This window comes from Tursiops truncatus, chromosome 16, assembly GCF_011762595.2.
Source record: "Tursiops truncatus isolate mTurTru1 chromosome 16, mTurTru1.mat.Y, whole genome shotgun sequence".
In the NCBI taxonomy this organism is placed as follows: Eukaryota; Metazoa; Chordata; class Mammalia; order Artiodactyla; family Delphinidae; genus Tursiops; species Tursiops truncatus.
Window position 1 is genome coordinate 19,537,206 of NC_047049.1, and position 26,430 is coordinate 19,563,635.

The 26,430-nt window shown below is 36.2% G+C and overlaps 1 protein-coding gene across 9 annotated transcripts in view; it reads right to left on the reverse strand.

The window, feature by feature from the left end:
- Window positions 1–26,430, reverse strand: part of ADD3 (adducin 3) — a 124,240-nt gene that overhangs the window by 30,493 nt on the left and 67,317 nt on the right. Inside the window, exon 2 of one of the 9 annotated variants that reach the window (XM_033841640.2) lies at window positions 1,177–1,238. The exons of 6 other annotated variants lie outside the window; for them this stretch is intronic. The gene's annotated coding sequence lies outside the window, so the exon portion shown is untranslated. Of the gene's footprint in view, window positions 1–1,176; window positions 1,239–17,087; window positions 17,108–23,895; window positions 24,420–26,430 lie in introns of those variants that run through there. 2 more of the 9 variants (XM_019939966.3, XM_019939969.3) reach the window with 2 other exon arrangements.

Here is a 26,430-nt window from a genome sequence, read left to right on the forward strand (position 1 = left end):
CCGCAAAAAGCTCTGTTTAGCCTAATGGAGGAACAGAGTTAGATAATAAGCTTATGTCTAACTGAATTTGCTGATGCTTATAAACTAATTTTATTAAAACACAGCAAAAAGCAAGGAACTGTTGTAGTAGTTTCATTTTGTTGTCCCAGCACTGGTTTAAGAAACCGATAATAGAAACATTGATAAGTAAAAGCTTAGAGTTTAAAGAACTCTTGATGAATGCATTTTTAGATGAGTAAGGTAAAGAGGAAAATATATCTAACCACCCATTTTAACAATAAAAGAACGTATTGTATACGCGTAACACTTTATATGGTTTATACCATGCTCTTACACCTTTCTACCTTATTTTACCTTTGCAACTACACAATGAGATAGAGGTTAATAATCTGGAGGTTCAGGGGGTTAAGCATCCTGCCAAAAATCATACTGCTTGTGTCACAGGCAACATTCAAAGTCACAATTTCTGTCTCCTAGTCCACTTACAATGAAACATATCATAAAACATAAGAGGGCTACAAGATTTTGAGCCTTTTAGTCGACATTCTGTCCTAAATATTAAACAATTCAGAGTTTATAGAATCTGTCAAAATTGAGGAAATGACACCAAAAAGGGGAAATAGGATTAGAAATGACTCAAAACACTCAGACCTTTTTAAAACTTCAAAAGCTCATTATTGAGCAGACTTGTGGTTGCCAAGGGGGAGAGGGGTGGGGGAGGGATGGATTAGGAGTTTGGGATTAGCAGATGCAAACTATTATATATAAAATGGATAAACAACAAGGTCCTACTGTATAGCACAGGGAACTGTATTCAATGTCCTGTGATAAACCATAATGGAAAAGAATATGAGAAAGAATGTATATATATGTATAACTGAATCACTTTGCTGTACAATAGAAATTAACACAACATTGTAAATCAACTATACATCAATAAATTTTTTTTTAAAAAAAGCTCATTATTTAGCATGGCTTTTTAATACAAGAAGTTTCAAAGTTTTATGTACTTGGAATAAGAATTGAGAATTTATAAGAAGGATATAGAAATAAAGAATAAGAACACTAGTTTGCCATTTTGGTGCTCTTCTATACCTAGATACTCAACACTAAGAGCTTTACACAGATTTTTAAGCCAATCATAAGAAACAACTGATTATTTGCAATTTTACATACCAAATACTATAGACCGAAGTGTTATTTCAAGCCTGGAAAAAACTTAGGATCCACAAGATTATCTGAAATAAACAGAATTCAGAAAAAAAATAAGGGAAGCTTTAAGCATTATTTACAACAACCAAGACATGCAAACAACCTAAGTGTCCATCCACAGACAGATGGGTAAAGAAAATGTGATACACACACACAATGAAATATTACTCAGCCATAAAAAAGAAGGCAATTCTGCCACTTGCAACAACATGGATGGACCTTGATGGCATTATGCTAAGTCAAGTAAGTCATATAAAACAAAGAGAAATACCATATGATATCACTTATATGTAGAATTTAAAACATCAGACTTATAGAAACAGAGTAGAACGGTGGTTGCCAAGGGCTGAGGGGTGGGGGTAATGGGGAGATGTAGGTCAAAGGGTACAAACTTTCAGTTATAAGTTCCAGGGACCTAAGGTACAGCAGGATGACTATAGTAACAATACTGTATTATATATTTGAAAGCTGTTATGAAAGTAGAACTTTAATGTTCTCACCATAACAACAACAAAATAAGTATGTGATGTAAGGCTGTGTTAACTAACCTTATTATGGTATTTCACTATACATGTATCAAATCATCACATTGTATACCTTAAACATATACAATGTTATGTCAATTATATCTCAATTATATAGTTACCCATAAGATACATATCACCAAATACCATTCTGGAAGATTAGCATACCAAAAGGAAAAGACTTTTTACTCAACCTAACAAATTTGCTTATACAATATAAAAATAAGTGGTTTCTATGCTTAGAGAGAAATCCTAAATTAGTCTGAAATAATGAGAAATGGGCCACAGTTAACTAACGTGCTGTATATAAATATATGTCAGAGGTCCTCCTTCCTTCCTTCCAAAATATTTATTGAGCATCTACTATGTGCCAGGCTTTGTACTAAAGGTATGGCTGGAATGTTGAATCAAATCCTTCTGGGAGCTCCTAGAGTAGTTCAGAGGTTTCTACAACCCAGTGAAAAGGACTCTACCCATCATAAGGGGAAGCTTCCTAGAGAACATAACATTTTCTTACACTAAGGAAGGTACAGGCCCAGGGAAACGGCAATGTGCCAGGGAATAAAGTTAGCAACGGGATAAACAGCACATCTTACAGAAGCAATTGCTTAAAGATTTGGTTAAAAATCAGTCCTACAGGTAACTTAAAGCATTTAAATACATTATTGTTATAATAAAAAGTTACATGAGTTTTAAAGAAACAGGTGAAATTCACACTTGCTTAGAAGGCAATGCAAACTTACTAACAGACTGATAATGCAAGCCAAGTAGTAATTTCCTACCATTTCTCAGAATTTTGTACAATATCAAGTGAAAAATTGGGTTGTCAAAGTGAAAACTTTACACTTAATGATTACTCTAGTAATCACTACTTATTAATGCATACACTCTATTCTCCTTCACTAAAAAGTTGACCCAGAAGTTTTTTCATAGTATTTTGTAATAAAGTTCAGTGGTTTTACTAAGACTAGGAAATCAAGCCTATTTCACCCACTAATGTTAAAATATTCTTTTCTGGGAGCAGGGGAATAAAGTAGTCTAAGGAAAATAACAATATTAATAGGCCCCTAAAGATAGCAGCTAAGTAGACTTCTTTAAATAGAAGTTTTCTCCTCAAGCTAGTTTCAGGAGTAAGATTTTAGGTCCTTGAGCTTAAAAAAATTCAACAAAAACTAACAAGTCATAAGCAGTATATGTAAAACGGTGCCAGTTTTATTAGTCTGAGGCTGATTTTTCTCAAGTTGTTTTTCAAGCTTCTCAGTCAGAAATGCCACAGAAAATGCATGTGAGTTCACTTAAACCGGGTGTGAAAACCTTTCTACACATTTGTGTCAGTCTTGCCTGACCAGAGCCCTTATTCCATCCTACCAAGAGTTGTCGTTCTTAAATTCCATCTTTTAATTTGATCTGATTATGTCTGTCTTTCTTATAACCTTAAATGGCTTCCTGTCATCCATGGGATAAAACTATTCGTGGCTCACTTGTTTTCTCTTTCCCTCATCACCTCAATACATAGAAAATACAATTGCTTTGTCTGTAATAGAAACATCCAAGCTTAAACTTTCACAAATATAATATAAAGAAAACCCCAGTAAAACCCACCAAACTATCTTTACAATGCTCCATTTCAAATTCTTTTGCTTTTCTTCAAAATTACTGTATACATACAGAAATTCTAGTGATTCTCCAAAAGCTTTACAATATTCTTTAAAATGGCCCTTGCAAGAGAGCCTTCTCAAAAAAAATGGTGAAGGAAGTGTACATCCATAGGCAAAGAAAAAACAAAAAGAGAAAGAGAACCTCAACCTAAGTCTTATACCTTATTAAAAAATTAACTCACTTCTAAATATTAACCCAAAAGAACTGAAGACAGGTATTCAAACAAAAACTTGTACGTGAAATGTTCATAGCTGCACTATTCACAAGAGCCAAAAGGTGGAAACAACCCAAGTGTCCATCAACTGATGAATGGATAAACAATAAATATGGTGTTGCCACATAATGGAATATATATCCATAAAAGAAATGAAGCACGGATACATCTACAACATGAATGAACCTCAAAAACATTAGCTAAGTGAAAGAAGCCAGACACAAAGGGCCACACATATTATACGATTTCATTTATATGAAATATCCACAACAGGCAAATCCATGGTACAGAAAGCAGACTGATGGTTGCCAGGGGCTGGGTTGTGTGGGGGGCAGAAATGGGGAATGACTGCTTAATGGGTACTGGGCTTCTGTCTGAGATGATGAAAAAGTTCTGGATCTAGATAGTGGTGATGGCTGTACAGCATTGTGAATGTACTTAAGGCCACTGAATCATACACTTCAAAATGGTAAATTTTATGTTATATGTATTTTACCATGATAAAAAATTAACTCAAACTAGATCAAATTAACTCAAAATAGAAACTATAAAGCTTCCAGAAAAAAAAAGAAAATCTTCAGGATTAAGTCCCAGGCAGTGTTTATAGATTTGACACCAAAACATGGTCCATAAAAGGAAAACTGATAAATTGAACTTCCCCTAAATTTTAAATGTTTATCTGCAAAAGACCCTGTTAAGAGGATGAAAAGACAAGCCATAGACCATGAGAAAATATTTGCAAACCGTACATCTGACAAAGGACTAGTATGTATAATATATAACAAACTCTCAAAACTCAACAGTAAAAAAAAAAAACCAAACAATTCAATTAGAAAATGGGCAAAAGACATGAACAGCCATTTCACTGAAAAGGATACATGGTAGAAAAGCATATGAAAAGATGTTTAACATCATTAGTCACTAGGGAAACACAAATTAAAATCATGAGATACCACTACACAGGTCCCAGGATGGCTAAAACAAACAAAAAATAATGATAATCTCAGACGCTGGAGAGGATGCAGAGAAACTGGATCCCTCATACCTTGCTACTGGGAATGTAAAATGGTACAGCAACTCCAGTAAACAGTTTGGCATTTTATAAAACGAAATATGCAACTATGAAATGACCCAACAATTGCTCTCCTGGTCATTTAATCCAGAAAAAAGAAAACATATGTTCACACAATCTGTATACAAATAAAGCTACTACGGACATTTGTAACAGTCAAACACTGGAAATAATCTAGATGTCCTTCAACAGGTGAACAATGAAACAAACTGTGGTATACCCATCCTATGGAACGTTATAAATATAATAAAATGGAATGAATTACTGATACACAACAGCCTGAATAAATCTCCAGTGAATTACACTGAGTAAAAAAGCCAATACCAAAAGATTATATACAGCATGATTCCATTTATATAATATTCTTCAAGTGACAAAATTATAGAAGTGGGGAATAGATTAGTGGTTGCCAGGGGTTGGGAAGGAGTATGCTCTGGAGGGAGGGAGGGAGGGAAGGAGGGAGGCAGGTATGGTTATAAAAGGAGGTATGGTTATCCTTGTGGTGATGGAATTCTTCTATGTCTTGACTACGGTAGTGGATACATGAACATACACATGTGATAAAATTGCACAGAACTAACACACAAACATACATCCATACAAGTGACTTACAAGCAAAACTGGGAAAATGTGAATAAGACCAGTGGATTACCACAATGTCAGTATCCTGACTGTGACATTACACTATGGTTTTACAAGATGTTACCATTGGGGGAAAGTGGATGAAGGGTACAGGATCTCTCTGTATTAATTCTTATAATTGCATGCAAATCTATAATAATCTCAAACTTTAAAAGTTTAATTTTAAAAAAGGCCATTCCATAAGAATGTGATCAACTATAGAGCAGAATAAAGCTTATATTGTAGTTATTTTTAGATATCTTTTGTACCAGAATGTATTTTAAAAGCAGTTCCGTCAATACAACTAAATTGCATCTGAATAAAAATGCATATTCTATTAGCGTCACCTGGTCACTGCAAAATACTTCTCATGATGATTAGTCTAGAGCAACTTTAGAACTTAACATCTGCTTACATAGCAGTTTAATCAAGTTAAGGACAATTAGAATATGAAGCCCCCAGGAGACAAAATAAAATACTGTAAAAAAGCATTTAACGGATACTGTTCAGATTTCAGTACTAGGCTTTATAAGCCAGGGCACACAGCAAGGGGAAACATTAACTCAACTGTTGGCTTTGTAAAGGAACTTTAAAAAATCTTGCTGTGGTCAGATCAATTTAAATATGACTGTTTTCTATCAGAAATTTTCACTTAGTTGAAAATAGTTAAAATGTTCTAGGAGCCTTAGCTGATTATCAGACTAAAAAACTTCTAATTATATTCTAAAAATTTCCTTGTATGTAATCCTGTCAAGAAGAAAGCAGAATGGTGCAGAGTACTGGACTGAGGACAAAGAGACCAGGACTCAAGTCTCTGCACGTCCACCAAGTACTGTGTGACTTTAGAGTAGCCATGGCACATTCAATCAATAAGTGGCTGAGCATCTACTACGTGCCAAGGTCCTACTATGTGGAGATAAAAATGGCAAATAAGACACAGTTCTTCCTGAGGTTTGCAGTCTAGTGAGGAATACGAAGAAGTAAGTAAGCAATTACATCATAAAGTTCCCAAGATTAACTGTAAAATAAAAGGGCTATCTCAAATGACCCTTTAGATTTTCCTAGTTCTAACATCCTATGGTCCTATTGGTATCCCCTGATCTAGTCCCATAATGAGGCAGATAAGGAACCTTGATATAGCTTGATATTCATAACAGCTAGAGATTTTCCAACAATAACTAGAAATTCCTTACTTTAGAGATGGGTCATCACAGCATTTAGAAACAACTGTCAGTGCTGAGCTCTTGCTATGTGCTAGCGGCTGGAATTTAAATGCATTAGCTCATTTGCTCCACATAATCCTATGAGGTAGGTGTTATTATCTCCATTTTACTGGTGAGGAAATAAAGTCACTGAGAAGTAACTTGTTTCAGGTCCAAGAGCTAGCAAGTGGTGGACCAGGGATTTAAATCTAGTCTGTTGATCTCTAAAGCTCATGGACTTAATCACAACTCAGACCCAGGCAGGGGTAACTAGTAGTTTCTTTTCAAATGCCAATTCCAGCTATTCGGTGGCACTGAGGGGTTGAAAAGTTTTACTCAGGCCCCAGAAGAAAAAGTACCAGAATTACCATGGCTTAGAAGGGAGTCAGGCATCTTCACTACTGCCCGCTAAGGAAGGATGTTTTAAGGGAAGTAAGTGGTAGATTCTAGTTCCTCTTAACCGTGAACAACTAATTCTAAGCATAAATATTCCTGCTTCCAGGTGATATTTGGAACAACTCAGTTCCAGGGCTCCTTCTGTTTAAAATTAACCAACCTTATTTTTTAATACCACATATACACAGTCATGCTTTCTACTACTTCAGAACAATATAAACACCAGTGCAAACCAGTATGAACTACATTAGGGGAAAAAAATTAGTCTTTCAAAAATGTTCTCTGAATTGAAAATGATGCAGAAGACAGATTAAAAAAAATAATGTTATAAAACTTGTTAATACTATGGGTTTTCCTCTGGCCATGCAGATTAGAAACAAGATATCAAGCATAAACAAAATTCTAGCTTTAAAAACATTATCCAAATATTTATGCAGTAACTATACAATATGCATGTTTAAAGAACATTAGGTTCAAGACAAAATTAGATAAAACACTTTAGAATGATGGCTTTTGAACTTTTTAAAAGGTAATCCACAGTAAGAAATACATTTTATATTGTAATCACATACAAATACATGAGATGTATAACTGAAACAAATTCAGGACATGATACTTTCCCTTACTATGTAGTATATTCTGGTATTTTCTATTTTAATCTCTTCCTTTTTTAAAAAAATGCTCGTCAAATTGATTTATGATGTATTAATAAGCTGTTATAATCTACAGTTTGAAAAACACTACCCTAGGAACTCTAAGTCATGGTCAGATGGGAAATAGAAAGGAAAAGAAGAATGTGTGTGTGCATGTGCGTGTACGTGTGTGTGTGTGCAGGTGTGTGTGTGTGTGTGTGTGTGAAAGAAAGAGAGAGAGAGAGAGATGGGGGGAATGAACATGTGCTAGAGAGATGGAAGGGAATAAGAAATGATTCTTTTTTTTTAATATTTATGGCAGATTATAGCAATAAGATCCTAGTCCTTTGTGGGATAACTAGATTTTCCTCCATCTGGGCACTTAGAAAGCACCATCTGTACTACCCAATGTCAGGGTTTTTTTTTTTCTTCATTTTTCTTGACTCATATCTACTTCTAGCTCAATTTTCAAGACCTCTTTGCTTATGTTTGTAGTCCCCACAACAGCAGAATACTCCACAGCAGCGGCTGAACTGAATTATTTTACTATATCACAACTCCTTCCAAAACAACCTTGTTTGTGTTACTTCTAGACTGGGAATGGTAAAAACAATCCTATGAAAAGTTATTACTTATAAAAAGTTTTTCCAAACTTGAAATTCTTGGTAGTTTTAACAGCTTTCTCTAGAACATAAGCAAAAAGATGGCTGTACTTTCAAGTACCAGGCCCATTGTTTGATATTTAAAACAATAATCAAAGATATGCCGAGACTTCAAAGCAGCATATTTGGTTAAAAACAACAACAACAAATGCTAGTTCAAAGAGGAACTAAATACATTTAGGGTGAGGGCCCTTAAACTGGTTCAAGTCCATCTGAAAACACCACCACATGGGCAATGATCAGTATGTTGGAAGTTGTAACTGTTAACCTAGCAGATAACTGCTATGTCTTAATTAGAAGTTATCAGAATGACATTAACTGTGCCCCGGGTAACAGTAAATTATGTTCAAGTTTACATTTTTATCTCTAAAGTTAATTTAGCATCATTTTGAAAGAGTTGAGGGCCTTTAACTATTTATAATGAAACAAATCAACCCTCGGAAAAAGATTATGTTGGCAATAATTCCACTGTACAGATTAAAAAAACTGAGATTTAATCATTTGCCTCGGACTACCAAATATTCTTCACCAAACAAGGAATTATTCATGGTTATAGATCTTAATTAGGTGTGGAAGAGTTGACCAAAAAAGATGGAACGGCTCAAAGGACTGTTATTTCCTAGAAGTATACACAGCTATTACAAACTTAATTACTGTCTTTCTTTACTGGGGCACCTGAAAATATATTATAGGATCACAATATTCAGCACCAAAACAGAAATGGTAAATATTATCAAAGTAGTAAAATAAAAAAATCTTGTATGGCTACCAAACTGGTATAAATGTGAAAATTTAACTCTCTGTGGTCTATTGCCAGAATCCTAAAATTGATCCAAATGGTCCTTAAATTTCTGAATACTTTTTTTTCTCTTCTGAAATGACTTCTGTTGAGTATATCTTTAAAATAAAACTATAAACTCTAAGCTTCAATACAAAAGTCTAGGAAAAAATGAATCTACAGTTGATTAGCAAAAGATACCATTAATCTGGGCCTGAGTCAAAAATGCAACTTAACTCAAAAAACTAAAAGTAGAATAACAGGGCTTCCCTGCTGGTGCAGTGGTTGAGAGTCTGCCTGCCAATGCAGGGGACATGGGTTTGAGCCCTGGTCCGGGAGGATCCCTCATGCCACGGAGCAACTAGGCCTGGGCACCACAACTACTGAGCCTGCGCTCTAAAGCCGGTGAGCCACAACTACTGAGCCCATGTGCCACAACTACTGAAGCCCCTGCGCCGTACTCCGCAACAAGAGAATCCACCGCATTGAGAAGCCCACACACTGCAACGAAGAGTAGCCCCCGCTTGCCACAACTAGAGAAAGCCTGCGTGCAGCAATGAAGACCCAACGCAACCAAAAAAAAAAAAAAAAAAAAAAAAAAAAAGTAGAATACCATGTGATCCAGCAATTCCACTCCTGGGTATATATCCAGAAAAATGAAAACACTAACTTGAAAAGACACATGCACCCCAATGTTCATAGCAGCACTATTTATAATAGCCATGATATGGAAGCAACCCAAGTGCCCAGCAACAGACAAATAAATAAAGAAGATGTGGTGTATATATATATACCATGAAATATTACTCAGCCATAAGAAAAAATGAAATTCTGCCATTCGCAGCAATGTGGATGGACCTAGAGAATATTATGCTTAGTGAAATAAGTCAGACAGAGAAAGACAAATACTGTGTGATATCACTTGTATGTGGAATCTAAAAAAATACAAATGTATATGCAAAACAGAAACAGACTCAGATATAGAAAACAAAACTAGTGCTTACCAAAGGGGAGAGGGAAGAGGAGAGGAGAAAATTAGGGGAATGGGATTACGAGATATAAACTGCTATGTATAAAATAAACAAGGATGTATTGTACAGCACAGGAAATTATAGCCATTATCTTCTAATAACTTTTAATGGAGTATAATCTGTAAAAATAGGGAATCACTATGTTCTACACCTGAAATTAATATAATATTGTAAATCAACTATACTTCAATAAAAAAAAATCTGACAAAGTCAAGGAAAAAATGGCAACAATAATAAAACAAACTAGTAACAGTAACAGCAACCCTTTATGTTTCTAAGGGTCTTGTACTTTTAATGGAAGTTGATAGCTGGCTCAGCATTTACTAAAAAAACAGATAGAAGAAAAGTATCAACTGGAGGGCACAGCTATGAGAGTATTTTGGTCTCAAACTGTTTTAATAATAAAAGCAATGCTGCTAATTAACATAAACTACTTTAGCAAACATGAAAAATACATCCTGTGCTAGTATAATTGGAACATAGTAGTAGTTCAGTATAACCATAATACACGTTGTTTAAGTAGGTGCTTGCTAGGTCACACTGAGCAGGGTGATCCAAAGACCAAAGGCATTCACTGCTGGATAAGGCAGAAAATGAATCTAACTTCTTTCTCACTAAGGTATCAGTAGTTGATGAAGAATATTTTATTGATCAACACTACCTGTTGCAAGGAACAGAGAGCTGGACTTCTGTACGTGAAGAGTAGGGGCTGGGGAGAAGAGAGTCAGTCACTTGCTTAGACATTGGTAGGAATGGAAATAATGTTCACCAGTAACTTGAAAAAAACTTTCATTATAAATAGGTCAAATTTACCAGTTGTAATGGCCATGCGAGGGACAGAGTTATAAACTTGAAAACATGTACAAGAAGTTCAGAAGAAGTGTATTTTCTTGAAGCCTAAACTCAATCACTTTTTAGACTTAGCTCAAATTGTTCCCAACGTGAATCATTCGGAAAAGCAAATATAAGACTGATTTTATATATATATATATATATATATATATATATATATCTTATAAAATAATGAGTAAAACAATCAACCAGAGAGAAAGGCAATCTCTCAAGTATCCTGCAGAATCCAAAAACACATGGCCTCAGTGCCTTTACCCTCCTTTCTACAAAACATGATGAACGTTCTGTATATATTCCCTCAGTCATCATTTGTCTTCAACATGGAGTGTATTGGAAATGGTTGGGAAAAAACCAAAAGGTGGGGTTTTTTGTTTTTGTTTTTTTTCCCTAAGAGAAAGTTGACAGAGACCAGTGGATTGATTACTCAGATGTGCCTCCAAGACATTTAGTTTCTGTTATTATGTCCCCTGGTATCAGTGAAAATTTTTAAATTGAAATCCAGGAAACTATCCAGAACTTGACAGCTCATGATAAATGAGAAGTTTAAACAAGTGGAATTAGTGGAGATTACGATTTTTAAAGAAAGATTCATTGCTCTCAATTTCTGGAGATACCTTAAATCGTTGGCTCTTTACTATTTAGTAGTCCTGGAAAAAAGCTTTTTTTAAAAAAAAAATTACATGTGCAGCACTGAGCTTGAAAAATTTAAAGCCATTGCTTTTGACATTTTCTTGAGAGCAATGTCTGAGGAAAAATCACTCTTACCTATTACTGCATATCTACTCTGAAACCTCAGGGAACTTTTTCCAAAGTGAGTATCAGAATACAAGTAATATAGAAAACTTAACTCCCTCAAATTCCAATCTTACATATACCTATTTTTCAAAATTTCTGAACTCAAGAAATTCTAGTTCCTCATTCTGAAGAAATGCAAATGATCCTACAAAAGCTCATTATTAAAAATGAGTTTTCAAATCAAAACATTCACCCAAAAGGCTGGTCTAGAAAACTGATTTGTTATAGTGGATGGTACTTCTAATGGTCCATTCCTAACATGATTGTTGTGACCAGTGAGGGACAGTAGGGAGGCTGGCACAAAAAGTATGAGGCAAAGCTCCTTATGTTAAAAATTGGAGGAAAATATACAAAAAAATCTTAAAGAACACAAGGTATGAGTACATTCCAAGAGTTCATTTTGATCTACTATCAGGTATCCCAACTAAAGACTTCTGGCTTTCATGATTATAACTTATAAAATACAGCTGCAAAAGCCAATCCAAAAGCTGTAGGTAACTCGTTACTGCAAAGAAGTCATTTGAAGGAGTTCCTACCTCTAGATTTGGCTGGTAAGGAGGATTTCAAGATCATCACAACCTCATCTGTTTTCTTTCTATGGAAAGTCTAATACTGAGTCATGAAAATGCAATTTATTAAGCATAGGTAATAGTACTTGAAAATTATTTCCAAAAACACTGGTCATAACCCACCATTTAGAACTCTGATAACAGTTTTAAGTGGAAATCCATACAAAGAGATGTTTATCAACCTTGAAAATCTGTTTTTATAATAAAAAAACTATTTTTGGGAAACTAGCTTTTTCAAATGAATTATCCTTTAAATCTAAAGTTTGATATCACATCCTGTACTGGGGTTGAATAGTGTCCCCTAAAATTCATATCATTACCTCAGAATATGACCTTATTTGAAAATAGGCTCTTGGGACTTCCCTGGCGGCACAGCGGTTAAGAATCTGCCTGCCAATGCAGGGGACATGGGCTCGAGCCCTGGTCCGGGAAGATCCCACATGCCGCGGAGCAACTAAACCCATGCGCCACAACTACTGAGGCTGCACTCTAGAGCCCACGAGCCACAACTACTGAGCCCACGCTCCACAACTACTCAAGCCCACGTGCCTGGGGTCTGTGCTCTGCAACAAGAGAAGCCACCGCAATGAGAAGCCCACACACTGCAACGAAGAGTAGCCCCAGCTCGCCACGACTAGAGTAAAGCCTGTGCGCAGCAACGAAGACCCAATGCAGCCAAAAATAAATAAATACATTAAAAAAAAAAAGAAAGAAAATAGTGTCTTAATTTGTAATTAAATTAAGATGAGGTCATATTGGATTATGGTAGGCCCTAAATCTGATGACCAGTGTCTTTATAAGAGAAAAGTAAGAGAGATGTGGATACAGAGACATACAAGGGAAAAAGCCATGTGATGATGGACAGAGGCACAGACTGACCTGATGCAGCCACAAGCCTAGGAACACCAAGGATTGCTACCAACTACCAGAAGCTGGGAGAGAGACACAAAACAGATTTTCCTCAGGGCAGCCAAAAGAAACCAACCCTGCTGACACCCTAATTTTGGACTTCTGGACTCAAGAACTGTACGAGAATAAATTTCTGTTGTCTTCAGTCACTCATTTTGTGGTACTTTGTTATGGTAGCCCTAGAAAACTAATATACATACTGTTCCAATGGAATTTCCATCTTAATAATACCTATTTTAGGAGGCATTTCACCATCACAACAGTGTAGATAGATAGCACACCTTTGCAAAATCAAAGTCAGCTCTTTGGGAATAACAGAAATCAAAATAGCAACCCGAATGACATTAAAAAAAATAAATTTATTTTTGGCTGCATTGTGTCTTCTTTGCTGTGCGCGGGCTTTCTCTAGTTGCAGTGAGTTGGGGCTACTCTTTGTTGCGGTGCACGGGCTTCTCATTGCAGTGGCTTATCTTGTTCCCGAGCACAGGCTCTAAGCCGGCGGACTTCAGTAGTTGTGGCTTGCGGGCTCTAGAGCACAGGCTCAGTAGTTGTGGTGCACGGGCTTAGTTGCTCTGCAGCATGTGGGATCCTACCGGACCAGGGCTTGAAGCTGTGTCCCCTGCATTGGCAGGCAGATTCTTAACCACTGTGCCACTGGGGAAGACTCCCGAATGACACTTGATATACCATTTGATATACGTAAGGGCAACGCAACACAGATGTCTTGCACAATGGTATGACTTTTGCAAACTATTACCATGTTAGATCAAGAAACAATGTTTCCAAGAAAATATGAAGATGATATGAATGTTCTTGTCATATCAGATTCTGAACAAAAATTTCTTTGTAAAACCCCATGAAGATTCACAATGAACATCAACCACAAATTAAAGATGCAGTGGGCTCTACTGGTTCTATCATAGCTGAAACACTTAAAGCAGTTATCAAATTTTAAAATATTCCAGTCTGATGGAATGTCTTTTCATTAAGCAAGAGTGGATTTAAAAAGCCATTCACTCCGTTTATCAGGTTTCTTGCCATGTGTACATACAAGCTGCATTTCTGCCCTTCTCCCCACATTAGGGAACACTAAACCCTAACCTGCAGATTCAGCATCATGCCAGGCTCTGGGCCCCCAGGATTATGTGAAACCTTAAGAAACTAGTTTAGCAGCTCAGCATCAAGTTAGTCTTGCTGCTGTTGCTCCCATTCTGATGTCTGACTTTCACTTCAGCAATACTTTTATCTGATTGTTAATAATCAAACTCTGTTAATCTCTTAGCCACTCCACTCACTCTAAAGCAGCCTAAATCCTTTTCTTGTTTTTCTATCAGGTAACTCCAAATACTTTCAAAACTGAAGATCTATGCCTGAACCCTCTTTCCCAGGTCTCAGTCTTAGACCCTTCTATCCATTTCTACCATTCCCTAAGGTAACCTGATGGCTCACACCCTGGCTTACAGTAGGGGATTTCTGATGCCATGCAAACTTCCCTGGTATTAATTCCCCATCTAGGCTTCTACCTATTGCCACCCTTTGCCAAAACACCCTGTTCCTATGCACTGCCTACAGGCCAGGGTTTGAAACCTACTGTCCAACCTCCCTGACAGTCCATACACCTGGGCTTTTTCCTACTGCCTGTTGCTAGGAATCTGCCCTGTCCTCAAGGGTCTGCCTGGATTCCAAATCTTTGTCAGGCATTCAGCCACTCCGACTCTGTTACTGACATCATCCTTCTTAGTAATTTAGCTTTTGTGTTTTTCTATTAAACAAATTACATCAGAATTTTTAAAAACACAATTTTTGATGAAAGTATGTTTTTATGGGGAGAGAGGATTAATGGCCAGTAGTCAACATTTCCTGAGCATCTACTATTACCTAACATTGTTTTAAGAAGGCAGCATGTTTTAACTCATTTAATCCTCATAATAACCTTAGACAGGTAGGTGCTATTACCATACTCATTTTACAGACAAAGAAACAGCATTACAGAAGTTACGTGTACAAGGTCACATACCAATATGTGTGCAGCTATGATATAAATTCAAGTAGATGGGCTCCAGAACCTGTGTTCTTTACCACTACACTATATTGCATCTCTACCTTCTGCTACCCTATCCCCATCCCTAAACTCCAATGATGTTTTCAAATTTTAAGTCATTTCAAATTTATACCTGTTAAGATCCTCCAGTAAATGTTTCCAACTCCTCCCCTACCCAGCCCCAAATCTAAGTCCCCAACTCTAATGTGAACTCTTTGAAAAGATATATGTTTTCATAGGCTGTATTTTCTTACGATGAAGTTTACCTGAATGTAAAAGCATGAGGTACAGGGTGCGACACTCAGGAATTTGATGATTAAATCAATAATAAATAAGTAAAATCCCCTGGTCATTCATCAAATTTCATCTTCTACAAAGTGTAATCTAAATTACAACTATAATTGTGAGCTTTAGAAAGAGGTGAGGGGAGTCCTCTGGCTCCTACTACCTAGATTATATATGCCCCATTATTTCATCTAGAACTGTGTTGGACATTTACTGCCACACAGGTTTGTCGATTCATTTAAAGAGGTTTAGGCTCTGACCTGGTATAAAATAAGATTTAGCCTTGCAAAGTAGGCCTAGTCAATATAAATAACAAACCTGAAAATGTGTGCAGACATTTTGATATTTTATGACAATTCATATAAGAGAATAGAGATCGAGATTCTTTTCTGACATGAATAGTGAGGAGACTGAAGATAATAAAGAGACAACCACCCAAGCCTCTAATCCACAGCTGGAAACTGGTCTTAATAAAAAGTAAAAAAAAATCTGAAAGAAGACCTAAAAAGGCTAACTGTCCAATTCACGGGAAAAGAGAAAGCATTAAAAGAACTCATTGTTTAATTTATGGAGGAAAGTTTATCAAAAACAGCAGGCTGAAAAATACCTTTGTAAGAATAACAGAGAAACAAAACATTTATAAGTCCATATAACAACTCTTCCAAGAAATAAATACTGCCTTCCTTAATATTATCTAATTACAGCCAAAAGAGGAATAGCATCTTTAGAATTTAAAGGTGTTAGAGCTTAACAGGATATAGGGTATTATTACATCTAGTACTACCCCTCATTCCTCCATATGAAGAAACAGGTCCCAAGAGAGAATCCGACTTGTCCAAGTCCTTCAATTTATCTTACTCAAGATTTTTCATATTATCTAGAGCAGCATATGATACATAGAATGTAGATCATATGATCTATCCATGTAAGAAAAGATTTAAATATGAACTACATTAAAAAAATTCCTTTAACTAAAGGTTTTGGCAATAAACTAATTTCAAAAGCTACTGTACATTAAATAAAATGTTAACTTTCATGAAAAAGGAAAATCACCTAATGCCTCAAGTACCGGTTTCTTGATTTTAAGGGGTTTGTAGATATGCATTCAGAGTTAAAAACACACAAAACAAATTTTCTTGATGTGTGCTTTCATAAGAATTTAGAGTCATTTATACCATTTTAAAATAATGAGAACACTTCTCTGTTAAGCTTTCATGGTAATTCACTAGAGAGAGTAAATTTTATGACTCAGCTTTTTGTGCTCACTCACACATGCCTGAATGGTCCACTTAAATTGCTTGCTATATTTTAAATTCAGGCCTGGAGTAGGATTCTTGTTTCTCTGAGGCTCACAAAGACTAGACTCACAGCTTAGTTCTACAGTGCCTATTTAGCTGGACTTAAAGCCCACATCAAGTAGTTTATTGTCAAAACAAAAAGCAATCTTCATGGAGCTTAGTAACTTAAGTAGCTCTCCAGAGTTTGGTAAATATTTTGTGTCTACTTTTTATCTCTATTGTCAAGGAAGGGTTCTATAGAGTGGTGAAGTATTATTTTACACATCTAAAAGGTACTATGGATACTACAATCCTTCAGGTTCATGGTTACAACTGAGAAGCACAAAGCCACCTACCATAATTTTCCAAACACACAATTTTCTTAGTCATTCCCAAGGTTTTTTGTTTGTTTTTTAAGCATCCTGGAGTCCCATCTTAATCAGTCTGGGGTTTGTAAAATTCAGGCTCTGAAAATAGCATGGAAAAGGCTTTTAAGTATACCCCACAGACTGAGAGGAAAATGATGACCCTCCCAAACAAAAGCCATTTCTCTAACTAATGCTTTGCTCACCTTATTTCTCACATACTTGGACTGTTTTCCCTGCTCACCTCCATCCATTCAAGTCTTCCACACTTTGTGGTGTGTTCAAAAACCAACTCCTTCCACGATGGCTTCCCAATCTCCTCTATCAGAATTAGCCCCCCACCCCCCCTTAGTGTTCCCAAAGCACTTTGTCATAGTCTGTGTTGCTTTTGAATTATCTGAGTATGTCTTTCTGCCCCAGTATCTGGGCCAACATCTTTTTCCTTTCTTCACTGTCTACTAACAGTTATACTCAATAAGGGTTTATTAAACTGAGTGAGGTGAGTAGGGCTATTGACTCATAATATCCCATTCTCTAGTCTTAGAGTAAACTAGGGCAGAGAATCTACAGCAACTCTTGAAAAGTGGGCTAATCATGGTTTGATCAGAATGGCCAGCTACCCAAGATGGTTGAGGTAATGAAAAAGTAATCACAAAAAAGTATGAAGGTATAAAAAGAGTAATTAAAAAAAATCTATACCTACTGCTGTGTTCTGAGACCAGATACAAATGGTGCTACAAAATGTCATCTTAAAATAAACAAAAAACTACTTATCCAGTCAATCAGTAAACACTAATACAGCTGTTAGGTAGAGTATAAAGAGATATAAAGCACAGATCTAGGTTCTGCCCTTAAAGACTTCCCAGTTTTAACTATTAAGAACTAAAATTCTCTACTAAAATTCTCTATTGACCTCATGGGAAGAAAACTGATAATAAAAAACAGTTTTTGGGACTTCCCTGGTGGCACAGTGGTTAAGAATCTGCCTGCAAATGCAGGGGCCACAGGTTCAAGCCCTGGTCTGGGAAGATCCCACATTCCGCAGAGCAACTAAGCCCGTGCACTACAACTACTGAGCCTGCCCTCTAGAGCCCGCAAGCCACAACTACTGAGCCCACACGCCACAACTACTAAAGCCTGTGCACCTAGAGCCCATGCTCCTCAACAAGAGAGGCCACTGCAATGAGAAACCCATGCCCGACAACAAAGAGTAGCCCCCGCTCGCCGCAACTAGGGAAAGCCCGTGCACAGCAACCAAGACCCAACACAGCCATAAATAAATAAATAAACAAATTTATTAAAAAAAAAACAGTTTATGATAAATGCTAAATGAAAGATAAATATAAGATATCCAAGAGTTGTTGAGGATTGCTGATAAACAGAATTATGGATTAAGATAGTAAGGGAAGATCTCAATGAAGAGGTAAGGTCTGAGTTTCATGATGCATAAAATGAGGTGGTTTGAAATAGATGACCTCTGGGCTTACCTTCCAAATCTGAAATTTTATTGTATCTTATCACATAATTATATCAATAATAGTGACTTGATATTAACTAACCACCCCCTGAATAGAGTTTTCTTCTTAATCATTATGAAAGTAACAGCTTTTAAAAAGCTGTCAGTCCTCAAGTAAGCAGTTTTATCAAATCATTTTAAATATAAATATCCAAAACTGAATGTGATATATCTCACAAGAAGGTTTGGTATTTTGTAAGAGAACTTGAGTTGGAGGCTTTTTTTCTTTATACCAGTTTCTTGGTGTGGCTTCCAAAATTCAAAACAGGCTTTTAAGTGCACACTTTTTCATACCCAAAAGTTGTATTTGAAATCATTTAAATTATTCTTGTCTCTCTGTGGATAGGAAGTGAATAGAGTAAACCTGCAAAAGTTCATCACCACTATTAAAGCACTTTTTCCTTTGTTCTCTTTGACTGTCATGGCTTTTGTACCGAGCAGTTACTGATGATCAAATGTATTCTGAAGTTCAGCCAAAGTTTTGTGTTTTTTTTTTCTTTTTTTTTTTAGGGCAACACTCAAAACAAAGCAAATATTGGCTTAGTTATGACACTTGTTGTTCTAATACATTAATAGCCTATTGTCCACTGTGGTTGTCTCAACAAGATAATACATTGAAAAACAGCGTTTCCTGATAGGAAGTGAATTCCCACTGTGTGTCACAGGACCCTAGCCAAAAGTTGGGCTCTAAAGGAGAAAAAGCAGTCCCTTCTGAGATTGCATACATAACAGACCAGAGTAACGATTAGACTTTTTCTTCCCTCTTGTTTAAAAAGGCTTTCTGCTTCAGCTCAAACTACAGTCTATTTGACTGATTTTGCTATCATAGGACTGTTTTTCTAAAATGGTTTCAAATATTTTAGACAAAGTTTGTTCAACATCCTGTAGGCAGCAGTATCCTGCATATTTCTGACTCTAGAGAATTTCCTTAGTCGTAAATGCCACAATGGATAAGGTAACATGACAAAGAAGATATTGGGATGTGTCATAAAGACACAGTGTGACCATTTTCAAGGTTAGTTTCATACAAGCAATTGTTTAAGCCATTATAATATACGAGGTACAATAATTGCAATGGTACGCAAAAATTGGGGCTCAATTAATCCACACATCGCAAATGTGTTTATTTCATTTAGAATTTGATTAGTGAGAAACTGATGTCACTAGCAGATCCACACACAGCAGAGTAACTGACACTGTCCTAACAAGGCATTAGTACCCCTTTTTAAATACTGAAAATGTACTTCTTTTCCATCTATTTTCACAGACTCAAACTTGGAGAACTTTCTCTGCCCAGTTCCACTTACCAGTGGATACTGGAAAACTCCAACAATAGAAGAACTAAGAACAGTTGTCATTTTGGTACATTCCAGTGAGACTGTCTCTGTCATCTAGGTACTCCCACCCTTTAATGCAGTGCTTGCCTCTTAGAAGGTCCTCAACACATTTTGCTAAACTGAACTGTGTCAAACAATTGATATGAAAATTAACACAGAATTCTAGCATTATTTGGATAACAAATAATCTCTTGGGTTTTAGGGAAGTATACTTATTCAAGGTATGTCAAGCCTTCTGCTAAGAAGCTAGGGTCACCAGCATGAAAACACACAGACTCCCCTACCTCCAGGCCAAGAAAATGTCTTTTTATCTTCCTGTTGTAATTATATAAATCAAACGATGAATTCTTATTCCATGTTGCTTTCAGGATAGTTGTCGTTTGATGGAATTATAAGAATAAAATTGTGAAACAGGTAATGTTAAACAACCTACATGTGATGCAGCAAAAATTCCTGCTCCGGTTACTTTATAACTTTGCTGTGTAACTTGATAACTTTGCTGGCAGGATGGTAGTGCACAGTTCACCTCTAAGGCTGCTTCCTCAGCACCAAGTCAGAAAACTTTAGCTATGTCAAGCAACATCAATTTTAGCATTCAGTGAAACAGAGAGATGGATTAGAGGGCTAGAATGTGAAAACAATTTAAACAAGGGGACTGAAGCCAAGTTTCAAAGCCCTCAGGATTAACTCTGAATGGCTGGATTCATTGAAAATTACAAAGATCCATTTTAAAAACAAACATCACCTCAGAATCTTCTCCTCAAGTATTCAAGCTTGATAAAAAGATTTGCTTTTACTTCTGGAATGGATTTTATAGTTTTGAAAGTGATTTTTTAGAAAAGGAGAGTTTATGTAAAATATAGTATAATATTTAACTTCTCTCTCTCTCTCTTTTTTTTTTTCCACATTCTTAAACTTTCAAATAGCTTAGGCCATATGGCAGGTCAAACAAATTACAGACCACACAATATACACAAAAGATGTTTTTAATTTAAATAACAGAAACTTCATACAATTTGGGTTATATAGCTTAAGTCAATATTAAAAATAATACTATGTAACTATTACAGCTGGAAGGGACATTAAAACTCATCTATTCCAATCTTTCATTTTATACTCAATAGATGGTAAAACTGAGGATCAAGGGGGTTAAGTGACAGGCTCACAATCTCACACTCCAGTTACCAGACTTTGAACCCAATGTTATTTCACTAATCTGCTGAAAAATGACTCCCAGGGCAGTCTTACCCACTCATGAATGGCTGGGACAGTGGGGCCTACTTTTGGTGTTCTAGCCAGAGGAAGAGAAGTTGGTGAGGGGTTTTTCCATTTCCACACAGCACTATCACCCCTTTCCAGTAGCACCTAGGTTCTGGGTTCTGTCCCAAAATGGAGGTAGGAGGGAAGGCTGATAGCCTAAGTATATCTGATGGGGAGAAAGGGAACAACTTGGAAATAATCCAGATACCTATCAAAAGATGAATGATTAAATAAATTATAGTATACCCATCCATACACTGAAGTACCATACAACCATTAAAAAGAATGAGGCAGATACATAATGGTGTGTGTAGTATAATTTTATTTGGATTTTTAAAAAAGATGTCCACTCATATTCACAGAAATTTTCCGGAAAAATAGAGAAGAAACTCCCCACTGGGGCACAGCATTCAAAGATCAGGGTAAGAAAGAGACGTTTTGTCATATGCCCTTTATATTGTTTCATCTTTTTACCATGTGCATTCTTTAAGTTATAAAATTAATACTTTTTAGAAGTACATTAAAGCAGAGAAGGGAACTTCTCTAGAGCCCTGGGAAAACCCTGAGGAAGACAAAGATGGGGTCTATCAAGGGTAATTTGATACTCTGTATCTAATCTATGTGACACACAGTTTATTTCTCTAGAAAAGACTTCCTAACCCTTTTCATGTCACTTTAGTTTTCACTAATACAGTGTGCATAAATAAAATTTGTATAGCATACTGGAGTAAAGAGGAGGGGGTTTGGGGGCAGCCATATAATAGGGCTAAGTAAAACAAAAAAACCCACTCTCTGTATTACATAATTATTACAAGAAAAAAATAAGATAGAGTATTATTAGATATTGGCTATTGACTTTCTACAAAATTTCCAAATAAAAATCTATCTAGAAAATCTTCTAATGTCAGTATTTAACAGCAAACTAGTTGGCAAGCTTTGCTCTGGAGCAACTATAAAAGTCTAGGAGTAACTATATTCTCCTAGACTTCAAAGGGACAGTAGAGGTCATCTAGCTCAGTGGATTGAAACACATTTAAAAAAAATAAACCAGAACAGAAAATATAGCAGTATGTTTTTTGCACTGTTAAGAGAAATTTATTTTAGAGATTAAGTGGTGTGTACGTGGTACATGTATTGGGTCGTGACGCAAAATATATTAAAAAAAAAAAAGATTGAAAGCCACTTACCCAAGGTTATACAACTAATAATTGTACACTGAGTATAATAGGCAATGTTTAATAAATGTCTACACAACACGTGTGGCAAGAGGTTCACCTAGTTCCTGCTTGAAAATTTATTTTCTTGTTGAGGACATCACTTATATACTAATTCTACTGCTCAGATATTAAACAGTAAATTTCCAAAATTTCTGATATACACAATTTATTTGAAGCAAAGCTTTAGTTTTCATGTCATTTGTAAGAATGATTCTGGGTTAACATCTAAACATTTTTTCTCAAATCTAATACATTTCCTTTAGCATCTCTGGAATAGGCATGAGTCTTTTACCGAGAAAATTAGGGTATTCTAAGCTGGAAAAGGTCTTAGAGAGCTAACCCAAATTCCTAATTTTACAGGTGAAGAAACTAGTGTCCAAAGTAAAAGCCTCTTAATTCCCAGGCTAGTGCTTTTTTCTATTATATCAGGCTTTTACTTTATTCTTATATCCTTGTGATGTTAGAAAATAGCTAAACACATTACTACTACCAAAGAGTAGTAGTTCAGCCAAGAGGAAGCTGAAGCAAGGAAATGATAGGATGTTTAAGTCCAGAAAGGATGACACAATGCCACCCCTGCAAGCTTTACAGAAATCTGCCGTTTTCAACCCGCAGCTTTAGATTTCAACTAAGGCAAATGATTCAACTTGCTTGTACTGAATGGGTGTGTTTGCCCCACAAGGGGACACAATGAACACGCAAGAGAGGAAGACAACAGTACAGACATCACAAAGCACAACCTCTCTCTCAACGTGCCCACTTTGATCAGTGCATAATTAAACACTTCACAGGCATTTAAAACCCAACTACAAAAAGAACTCCAACATGTGAGAAGGTTAGACCCCACTGGCAAAGAAATATTGCTGAATGTGGACCTCACTGAATAACAATCAATCTCCTATAGTTCAACTTACCGTTCACGTCACAAACTCTAGAAAGAACACAGAGGCACAGACAAGGCACAGAGCAGAACTCTGGGCTGCAGCCTTCCCCAACTCCTCTGACAAATACCCAACAGCAGAAGGACAAAGCATCATTATGACAGAAATAAAGGCTCTTTAGATGCTGCCTTTTTTTAATTCGATGAACCCACTCTTACACACAGAGTTCATGCCACGATGTCTCGAAATACAGTATTGCCAGATTATGCTATTAATGAGTCCAATAAATTCAGTGCAATATTTTTAAGCATTTTTATCTTAAATAATTAGCACATTTGAGAGACTACCAGTATTTTCCTTAGTCAATATCATCCCCCAAATAATTAAGAACAATTCAGTAAACAGTTCAAGAGGGGTAAAAAGCAAACTAACAGGAAAAAATTTAATTGAGTGATAAAGCCACAAGCTCCTCCCCAAGACGAATATTGCACATTGCTAGCAGCTGGCACAAAATTAACCATCTATCTTATCTATGCTTCCCCCTAAGCTGTGAGCTATCGGTATTACAATAGACAATTTTGTACTTACTTATTAAAAAGAATGGAAGCTGCCGCACATATCTTAAGCTGGTTTTTGTGTAGCAATTCTGATGCAATGCTGCCCTAAAAATGAACTTTGTTTTAAACAGTGAGATATCCACACAGTGCGGTTAGAGCAGGGGTGGAGCCCACTCTGGGGGAAACAACACACCCAGGCCGACTTCAGTGAGAGCAAACGGCACGTTAATGTTGCCACAACGTTTTTCAGTGCCTCAGAGTCAAAATTAATTGGGTTAAATAAACCCTCTTCATAGAAATGGGGGGAAAGTTCAGCTTTCCTGCCATGGAATGAAATATAGACATTTCTTTTTCGTGAGGAAAGTAAAGATAAAATGCAAGGTAGATCACGCAGCTCAGCCAACAGAATGTTAGGTGGAAGTGGACTACTGTAAAGGAAGTCCAACCATGCCGACTGCTAAGTTTAGCAACAGCAGCTTCTGCATATCTCAAGGTGTCAGCAACACTGCTCTAGAACTTGACTTTGGCCTAGGTGGCCAAGACAGGGGACCTGAACATTATCAAGCATTACTTATCCTTCTCTACCAATGCTCTAGTTCTCCTGGCAATACAGAAACAATAAAAGCATTTTCTTATCAACTAATTAGCAAGAACTGCCTTCAAAAATAAGGAATTTGACTGATGCTTTAATATTGAAATAAACACATAAAAGGGGAAACTATTTTGATGAAAATCATTAATATGAATACTATGCTTTAAAAAATTTGCAATCACCCACTTCTGCAAATAATTCCATAAGTTTTGATTTTTAATTTTTTTCTGATTTATTTCCAAATAAGATATTCAGGAGGATGTATACGTACTGTCTAAAACTCTTTAATAGCGTTTAAAATTTCAGTTATTGAAACTATTATTAAACATCCGATTATTGTTCAGAATGATTTTAATCAATACTACTTTCTGTATGCACATTCAGAGACGCACCAACAGTTACTTTTAATGGAACTCCTATAACCCATGAAATAAAAAAATAGGTTTCTCAGTAGAATACCCAAGCATGTAAAAAATAAGCTATATAATCATTTACATAGAATTTAAAACAAATAATGGAAATAGCTTTGGGAGAAGACTAGGAAAATATTTTTAATGATACATGTTGTCACATTACCCTCTCCAACTGCTACTCCCTCACACTGGAACAATAAATCAGTCTGGAGTATTGAATATTTCAATATTTTGAGAGATGGCCTAGAACACCCTCTTTCAGGATCCTGCGGGTAGGTGCTGACTGATTTCGTCTGTTGTTGGATTATGAGGTCACTCTTGCCATGATAAGTTAACCCATTCCAAAATCCTCCTTTCATAGTCCAAGTGCCTGATATAATTATGTTTTTCATCCATATACATAATTATGAATTGCCTGCTGCTATCCCTTGTTCTTGCCCACCTAACCCCCAAACTGAACAACTCAAAGATAGCAGTTGGATATTACATTTGAAGAGTCCCATCTTGATACTTTCTGGATTTGCACTGCTGGAAATGTCTGTTTTCAAGTCAAACTTCACTTTCACAGCTGCAAAGGAAATGACAAGAGAAGAAAAACACAGCCAATACATATCAGCAATTAATTCCATCCACAACTGCCCAGCTGTTTGTGCATGGAAGAATCAGTCTGTTTCCTTTTGGGGCTCTCACCACTGAAAATTGATACTGCATATTCAGAGACACAAGCTGTTTGTAACATGTCAGGAATGTGCGCAAGATCACACAGAGTTGAAGAGACAAAATGAAATCCAGATCTAGTTTTCTTGGGACTTGCCAGTATTATTTCATAGCTAAGAAAGAAAAGAAAAAGAAACCATAAAAACACCTCAATCACAGAGAGAGGAAAATACACACAAAAAAATTATCCTGTCTGAATATCACCCTACCAATAAGGAGGAAAATCTGCCAATGACATCAGATTTAGTAACAAGAATAGACACTCTGATTTATTGGCATAGACAAGGTGTGACATTGCTCGGAATCCACATGCCCGTAGTACACTAAATCCAGCCAATACTTTCTGGACTACACAGCTGCTTGCCCAATGTGTAGTTAGTCCTCAAAACAAAATCCTTATAAACGTGAAAGTTGTTAGGAACCAATGCTTTCACCAGTCATGCAGAAAAGCAAGTTTTTCTTGGTTAGTTCAGACATTATTTGGCACTTACAAATACCTGCCCGTTTCAGGGATTCAGGTAAATTTACAGATCCAATCTTCTAGTGTAACAGTCAAGTAATCAAATTTCTCCTTTCCTCTCCCATTCAGTTTTGTGGGTTTTAAATAAAAATACTCTCTACTGAGTGCCAGAGACTCATGTGCAACTCAAGAAGTATTCTATCCCCTTCTCTCCCTGCACTCCAACTCCAATTTTATCTCAAAATGTCTGTTTCACTTAAGTCTTGTAAAATGTCATTTTGTTACATTGTATTTTCAAATATACAGTGAGTCAAATAACTTGTGTTTTCAGTATGTAAAATGACTTGTGGTTAATTATTGTCATGAAAGTTAGAGAAAAGAAAA